General features: G+C 43.0%; 1 long non-coding RNA gene across 1 annotated transcript in view; it reads right to left on the bottom strand.

Moving 5' to 3' along the window:
• Positions 1-1,603, bottom strand: part of LOC114788995 (uncharacterized) — a 50,538-nt gene extending 48,935 nt beyond the window's left edge. The window contains exon 1 of the long non-coding RNA XR_003749601.1: positions 1,317-1,603. This is a non-coding gene — a long non-coding RNA (uncharacterized LOC114788995). The remainder of the gene's footprint in view (positions 1-1,316) is intronic.
• Positions 1,604-8,831: the final 7,228 nt, after the last annotated feature.

Below are 8,831 nucleotides of genomic sequence, written 5' to 3' on the forward strand. Positions count from 1 at the left end.
CCGTCCGCAAATGACAGCACCTGCACTCTCTTGAAAGAGCCGTATTCATCACAGCGGCTGGGTGATAATCGACGGGCCCTCTGTCTCGCATTAAGGTCTCAACAATGAATTTGTGAGGAAGCATCACGTCGTTTTGACCTTCGCGCTCACCTCGCGTTCATTACTGAAGCCGGCCAGGGCTCACGGTGAAAATTACTTCACAGAGCATCACGCAACAAGCAGTGGCGCATCGCACAAGCACTTAACACGAGCCAAAGATGGGGTGCTGTGGAAAATGAATAAGAAATGGAAATGTAATTTCCTCTTGAGCAGATGGGAAACTGGGTTTGCCTGATGGACGCAGGAAGACCAAGAAGTTCATTAATGGAGCTGGATAACTAACAGGCATGCAGCAAGTCAGCGTCGGCTTCCTGTCGGAAGAGACGAGGGCCGCAGCGTGGATGATATTCTCTCATTCGCCCACTAATGGCTGTTTTGCACAGAGAAGCACATGCTGGCATTTTAAACTGTGTTAATGAGTGGCCGCCTTGGTCGTTCTGTCCTAGTTTTGCTTTGTATACGAATTTACATGAAACTTTCTTTAGCTTCAGTTGAGCTTGCAGTGTGGATTAGTATATTTGTAATGTATTGATAGCCCTTGATCCTTTTATGTTCTCCTTCGGGTTACTTTCAGTCATTTAAGCAATAAAGAAAACAACTTCGTATACAAAAAATATATAGTAGATACAAAAAAGGTTGAAAATGTTTCTTTTGTCTCAGTATAGAGACATTACTATAAACAATAAAATGAAAATCTAGATAATTGAAAATAGAAAAGATCATTTTAAAACAGACCCCCGTTTCATTTTTGATTGTATGATTGTATTTAAAACTCCATGCATTGTTAATGCTGTTAAGGAATATGGTCTCTGGAAATGTCTGTTAATGATGTAATATCTGCATAAATGTAGAAAGGAACAATTAGTCTTGGGTTCCAATGGATGCTGTGTTCACTCATGCAAACTGACCTTCAGATCGGGTGCATCAGCAAATGTGGGTTTGACTACATCAGTATTCCTAACTTGACTGTTCATTATTAATTTCGTAATATTTTCTACTTACACTCACAATGTGTTTTTTTTTTTTTTTCATAGAAAACAATTGAATGGTATATTTTTTAAGCTAAAATAAAACTCATCAGAAACTAAACATAAGCACTAAAATGAAATAATCTGAGGAACAATTTAGTTGTTTAGTTTGCGATGAGTTTTTAATTTCAGCTTCCCTTGGAATTTAAATATTGTGTGGACTGTTGAGAGGGCAGCCCATAGACGTACCTGGCGGTGGCCGGTGTGGCGGGACAAGGTGTTGGTTTGACAGGTGCATACATCAGACCTGCTCGGGAGTCCCACTGTGTGCTGTATTGACAGGCTCAGGATAAAGCCTCTCGCCAAGTCTCTCGATAGCCTCTGTCTCTGAACTTAATGAGTGCTGAAGGCTAATTTACCTTCCCTTTCCCCTGCTTGTTCCTGCTGTTGCTGGTTTAAGAGGGGAGTGCTGAGGGTCCAGGGTTGTCTACCGTAAAGAGAAGAAGCTCATGCATCTTGATCGTTGCAGGGTTGTGGAGGTGTGAAGGTCTGCAGTTGAACAGGGATGTATGGCATTTGAACGAGAATGACATCTGAGATCCAAGAGGCCACCACTAAGAGTGTAAAGGTGAAGCCAGCGTCCCAGGAATTTTGGCTGTAATCTCAGAGCTTTTCATCACCTAACCACCATGATCAAGATCCGCAAGTGAGGAAGTGAAATGGCTGGGAGAGAGGGCACCCGCTACTCCACTCGAAAACTCAAAACAAAGTCAACAAAGGTCACTTTAATTCCTTTTTCTCTATTGCTGCAGTCACTGGCAGATGGCAGGAATAGAGAAGGATCGTGAAAGAACAGGCCGATGCGGGCAAGCAGACGAGTATGAAACATGACTGCATGCTCTAGATTTTAAAGTACTGACATTTCGCTTCTAAAGCAAGGTCAAAAGAGCTTAAAGAGTCAAGCGGTGCCACGATAAATAAGAATGGACAGAGACAGGGCAGTCCCTCAAAATATATTAACACCACAGCTTGAGTCGAGTCGTGGATCCCACAGACCACAGATGATTGTGCCAAGTGCAGAAAGTTTTGAGTTAGGGCTTCTGTGGGTCTGACTTTTTTTGTTCTCTCTGCAAAAAAATTCCAAAAGCGCTCCGTCAGATTCAGTGCTAGAGAATTCCAAGGCAAAGTCAACACCTTTATCATGTTCCTCTCACCTAAAAGAGACCACTGACCACTGACCTGAGGGGTGAAGGGGTGTTCCTGGTCAGCAGCAACGTTTAGGAAGGTGGTACGAAGGTGGTTTTACTGAGGAACATTTACTGAGCATCACACTGCTTTTGCCGGCACACCATCTTTCCACAGTCATGCCTTCCACCAAGATTTTCATGCAAATTTTGCTGTCACGGTGGCGGCAGGGCAGGGAGGATGCAAACGCTCGACTCAGGGAAAAAACATAGGGATTTTATAACATTTTACATTACATTTTACAGCATTTATCAGATGCTCATCCAGAGCGACTTACAATCAGTAGTTACAGGGACAGTCCCCCTGGAGACACTCAGGGTTAAGTGTCTTGCTCAGGGACACAATGGTAGTAAGTGGGATTTGATCCTTGGTCTTCTGGTTCATAGGCGAGGCTACGACCACACTAGGCTACTACCACACGATCATAACACAGGGTACAAGAACAGAACCGGGTTACCGAAATAATGCACGCACATGGACCAGAAACACACTGGAATATTTATAACACCAGGAAATCCTGGCCTGGAGTGTCAGGTTATGTTCCATATTTTGGATGCTGGCTGCTGGACCCACGATGTGGGAAGAAGAGATTCAGAAGGTCTTTCCTTCCAACCGCTGTCAGACTGTACAACAAAGACCTCACAGTTGGCCACACACACACACACACACACACACAGACAAACAAACCCACACAGGCACACAAACACACACATCAAATACACCATGGTAGTTACCCATTGTACAGGTGCACCCATTGTAAATGTGTAGATACCGATTGTACATGGTGTAGATAAATACATATACCTATTTATTTTTTGCTGCTCTTACCTTTGTTCTATCCACTTTCTGCCGTGACAATGCAATTTCCCACTTGTGGGACTAATAAATGTTTATCTTATCTTATCTTTTCCATTCACATACATTGTCTCTAAAAATTGGCTAATTATCTGGTCACAATAGTGCCTACCAAAGGATGTCTATCGTGACTGGCAGTATACGGAAAGTCAAGTGAAGTGATTGTCACATGTGATACACAGCAGCACAGCACACAGTGCACACAGTGAAATTTGTCCTCTGTGTGTGGGGACAGTGCTTTGCTCAGTGGCACCTTGGCGGATCGGGATTCGAACCGGCAACCTTCTGATTACGGGGCCGCTTCCTTAACCGCTAGGCCACCACTGCCCCTTAAACAGGCTACAGGCAGCCTGTTTAAGACTAAATACCAACTGAAGAATAGCAATTGTGCATAGCATTCTGTCTTGAAGTTACAACACTGCCGAAGGCTAGAAAAAAAGACTGGTCGCGGCCAACGTACCAACTCCAGCCCACCAGAGGGGGCGAGATCAGAAGCGGAAGTGAGGGGGGTCAGCATCCAGTATAAAAGTCAGGTGGCCAGCACCTTGGCAAATGATATTCCAGTGCCCACTCCCCACGCGACGACTGGTTCCACCCAACCTTGTCTGCGAGTGCGTCCCTGAACTCGCGCGATGACAAGACTGAAATCTTCTCAGTTCATTAGAGTGGCACAGGGGTGTCCTAATCCTTGCAGCTGAACCAGCGGTTGTAGCACGTGAGAAGACGCTGTTAAAAGCACTCACCTGCCAGCAGGTCCCTTTTTTGGATGTAAGCACATGAGTACAGAAGCTTTTGATAGCTGAAGTTGGCGGGAGTTCATTTTCATCCTCAAAAACCTGATTCCTGCATGGTTATTACAGGGGCTTGGCGTTACGTCCCTGGGTCCAGGGACAGAGACGTGACAAAGTGGAGAGGAGCTTCAACAAACATGAAGAGCACTTTTTTTATTATACATTAAACAAAAACACAACTAAAACTACACAGCGGCTCGGCAGTCTCTGCTGACTGTAGGTGTGGACATGACATTGCGATGCTTTCCTGTTCACCTTCCCTTGTCACTTTAAGTGCTGACATTTACAGAGCAAAAATTGCAAGCCTTTCTTCTAATGGATTAGGTGATAATCACGTTCTTTTCCCTGCACACAATGGGTGAAAACATTCACGCAAGCGCTGTAAGCTGACAATGTCCGTACCTGGGAGACTACCACTGTGCCACAATCAAAATGTTCTCCGTATGTTACATTCACTGCTCAGGATAACTTGCTATGGGTCACAGAGTCATTTATTAATTTAGAGTTGGCCTGCCACAGAGACGGGGGTCCCCCCCCCCTAAGCTGTCTGCCAGTCCTCAAAGCTGCTGCCCAAGTGGCCCCTGCGAGACGGCCTCCGCTCGAAGTGGCAGCGCTGTCACTGGGTATCACTTGTCATATGTAACTGATGCGAGGCAGACGGTCCCCTGTGCTCCAGATAAGATCGATGATTTTGCTGTTCCTGCGCTGACGTGAGGATAAAGGTCAACACACAGTGTTGACGCAGGGAGGCTGTGTCGGCTTTGCACCTTCATTTGCCAATCTGTGCATGTAGGGTGTGCACTCGAGAAGGACAACCAAACTGAAGCTGCACTGTCATTCTTTGGACAAACCACATGAGCAGTAGCTCAAATGAGGTGTACAGATACAGTGCAAGAACATGCCATTCTTCCATACAGAACAAAAATTGAATTAGAGGCATAATCTTATTTTTCTGTTCAATAATGACATGCCCGCAGTCTCTGCTCCACTCTATATGGAACCCAGTACAGCCCTGGATCACCAACTAAAGTAGAAAGTAGAGTCTTAAATAACTCAAGCCCAGATCAGATTTAAGGTGGCCCGCTGGTAGGTAATTCAGAACAGGGACGTTCGTGGACGATCAATGGCTGCAGGACTTCATCAAAGACAGGTGAGCTCTTTGCCAGGCTCACCATCTGGTCATTTCCCTCAAATTGGCTCAGTCCTGAGGTCCAACACCCTGATGAATGCTGATATTGTACTCATAGAGAACTTTGTGTAAAGGCATACAAATTATACATTTTTTCATACCTCCAATCATCATGTTAATGATTGGATGCAGCCAAACAAAACTTTTCTTCATAGACATAGTCTATTCTGATGTCTCTGAATGCATCAGAAATAATAGGAGTAAATTGCTCTCATTTGTGACTGGTGCTGGTCGTGAATGCAAGCTGAAGGATTAAAAATGGAAGAAATTCTCCCTGCCGCTTCATATAATTCAGAAAGGCAAAGTCATTCTGCTTAGAGAATCACATCAGATATGAAGAAAGCAATTAAAGACACCTAAAGACTTTGAGAAACTTACTTTTATATTTTTTTTCTGTCCACTTTTCCATTATGAAGGTGATTTCATTAACTATGAGACCTGACAAGGCAGAGATAAAGCAGAATAGGGTGAAGAAGAAAAAAAAAAAGAGTAGGTCCATTCAAACTGATGAAAAAGATTTTGGAAAGAATGCTGCAGACTTGACATTTGGACTGATATTGCAATATTAAAGGCCACTGAGAAATTTTTGTGCATGTTTATTTATTTCATTTTAGCCTCACTTGCAAACAAAATAATATTAAAAATGAAACATTAAACATACAGTAGCTGTGAGTATTACAACAGTGTCAGACCTGGAGTACCAACAGTTCGAGAACCAAGACATTCAGCTATGAGATGATCACAAATCATCTGCATCAGAGACTAAAAAGAACTCCTGAAAAAAAGAAAAACCTCAAATGTCCTGGTGATGTAATGCTGATAATCACCTATCATGCAACATAAGAACATAAAAAATGAATTACTTTAACAGGAATATCTCTGCAAGGACGGTAAACAAGCTGTTAAAGACTTCATTGTGTGGGGATTCAAGGTTCATTAAACACGGTCTAATTAAAATGAACACAAATTACATTCATTAAGTACCATCTATTCCATGTGTGTACCATCTAACCCAAGAAGACCAAAAAGGTACAGGATCAGGAATATTGTCATATCCTTTTTGATTTGTTTGTTTGGCAGGCGGGAGCATTTTTTTAAGCGGCACATGAAACAGAAATCGAGGGCTGAAATCTTCAAAGACGTCAGACATGAACACTGCCTTGAAATTGAGGCAGGGGTAATGAGGCAAAAGTGATAGCCTACAAACGAGCCTGAACGGCGCAAGAAGACTGCATCTGCAACTTGGCGGGGACGACTTTGAAACAGAATGTTTATGTGTGTACAGAGTAAATGTGCTTTGAGGAGAGAGATCAATTACATTTCTAAGTGATCAGAATCCTGTTTTTCATTTTTTTTTTAAATTGTGGGATTTGTGAACCCCTTTGTAGCATATCGCACTTTGCAATCGAAAAAAAATGGGTCATCCCATTGATCAAGAGTTCCTGTTTAAAATATTCTGTAGCTCTTCTGATAGTCTTTGTTCTTGAATCAAATCGTTGAAAGGAGTATTCATGACTACAAAGAGACCATGAAATGTTGCCTTGCCTTGTCAGTTCTGGAGGGCATATTTTACAAAATTGGGCTACAGTGAAGGAAAACAAATAATTGACTTTTGACTGTCAGAAGAGACTTTGAAAGCAATGCAGAGTAATGTCCCGGAGCTTCAACAAAGTTGTTTCATAATGTCCGTCTGCAGACAATCAAACTAGACAATCAGACAGAAAAGCAGAGACAAAAAAAATAAAAAAATCACAAAGAATGAGACATTTGGAGGCTTTTGAGTTACCACATCGCTTTGCTTCCTCGTGCTTTTTTTTTTTATTTGGGGGGGGGGGGGGGGGGGGGGGGGCTTGTCAAGGGTCCAGCAATTTCCATTGCTCAGGTGTCGTAAAACTACGATTACCAATATCTGGGCAATGTTGTAATATTAAACATAAAGTCTAAGAGGTGAGAAAAGTTCTTAAATGTCTGAATTTATGAGTTCATTTAGGTGACCAGGAAAATTTTAATAGACTGGAAATTGTATAAATAGTTCTTACAAATACATTTACCCCAAATACATGCTTGTACCTGTCACGACACCAAGGAAAGGGAGGCCCCAGGCAAAGGTGCTTTAACAAAAAATAGTTTATTGTCATACACGATGAACAAGCATATAGGAATCTGCCTGGGGAAAAGGAGTGAGGATACAGGGAAAGCAAATGCTCACTCACACAGGGAACATTCCACTCATGCACAACACCTGAAAAGCACAACACTCCAAACCATATACACATGAGCAAGATCCTCCAGATTCACATCGACTCCGCTCGGGGTCTGCCCGGCCAGCCCACTGACCACACGCACAAGACACGCATACACAACTCATTCTCGTACCACGTACACTTAGTGACGGACAGACCAACAATGCTGAACCCGGAACACTGGTGCAGGTACTCCTTAAACGAGGGAAGCTGGCTGTAGGGAATCAGGAAGGTGCACGGCCTGTACTCCGTTGCTGGATGCTGGACAGGATCGTTCCTATACCAGTTCTCAAGTCGGCTGTTAACTCCATCATCTGTTTTCACTGAATATTCCTAAGGAGTTTCAAATGGGTTTATGCACTAAAAAATTCTGTCATACACATAATGGGGCATGTGGTGGCCTAGTGGGTAAAAAAAGCGGACCCGTAATCGGAAGGTTGTGGATTCGAATCCCAAACTGCCAAGGTGAAACTGAGGTGCCACTGAGCAAAGCACCGTCCCCACACACTGCTCACCGGGCTCCTGTCATGGCTGCCCACTGCTCACTAAGGGTGACGGTTAAAAGCAGAGGACACATTTCGTTGTGTCACCGTGTGCTGTGCTACTGTGTATTTAAGATGGGAAATCGCAGGGCCATGATGTTTCTGCAGCTTTGTCTTGCATGGAGGATCATAACCTCCATTCTCCATATCTTTGTTGGCCTTCCCCTGAGCAAAAGGCCAACCATTTTTTCAGGGTCCTCCCCTTGTGTCTTTGTTGCACTGCAGCGACACCCCCAAGCAGGAGACGACAAGGGCAAATGACGATGAGAGCAACAGGACAGAAACAACAAATTCTGATTGGTCTATGACAACTTCCTTGAGCCTTATCAGGGCTCATAGTTTGTAAACTCAATATTCTATAGAAATCGAACGAGAATTGCTGGTGTCTTCCTCTTGTAAGTCGCTTTGGATAAAAGTGTCTGCTAAATAAAGTAAAGTAACTTCCTGCGAGTCGTCTTCTCTTGTGGACATTGGCACTTTTTTCCTTTCCATCTCTCTGTTTCTCCTGGCTTTTTCTCTCTCTTTTTCAATCAATTTCACCTTTCATTTATTTGGGTTTTTTCTGAAACGTTGGTACGTTACGTTGCATACAATATTTACATGTAACTACAATAATAATCTACTGGTGTTAATAAATTAACCTCTATTGTGCCATGCCTTTTCCTGCCAGGTAACATCAGGTTGAAGTGGTTTTAATACAGTGCTTTTGTGTAGAGAGAGTTGTTATACTATTCTTATTTTTTACAGTATCACAATGACAATCACTTCCCTTTTAAATGATGTGTCATTATATTATATGCTGTTTACCAGAAACACAAATAACATTATCTACAGAAAGTGTGAGTAAGAATTGTAACTACAACTTAAATCACCCAGGTTAAGAGTTCCTATTTGGATGG

The sequence above is a fragment of the Denticeps clupeoides genome, chromosome 4 (genome assembly GCF_900700375.1).
Source record: "Denticeps clupeoides chromosome 4, fDenClu1.1, whole genome shotgun sequence".
In the NCBI taxonomy this organism is placed as follows: Eukaryota; Metazoa; Chordata; class Actinopteri; order Clupeiformes; family Denticipitidae; genus Denticeps; species Denticeps clupeoides.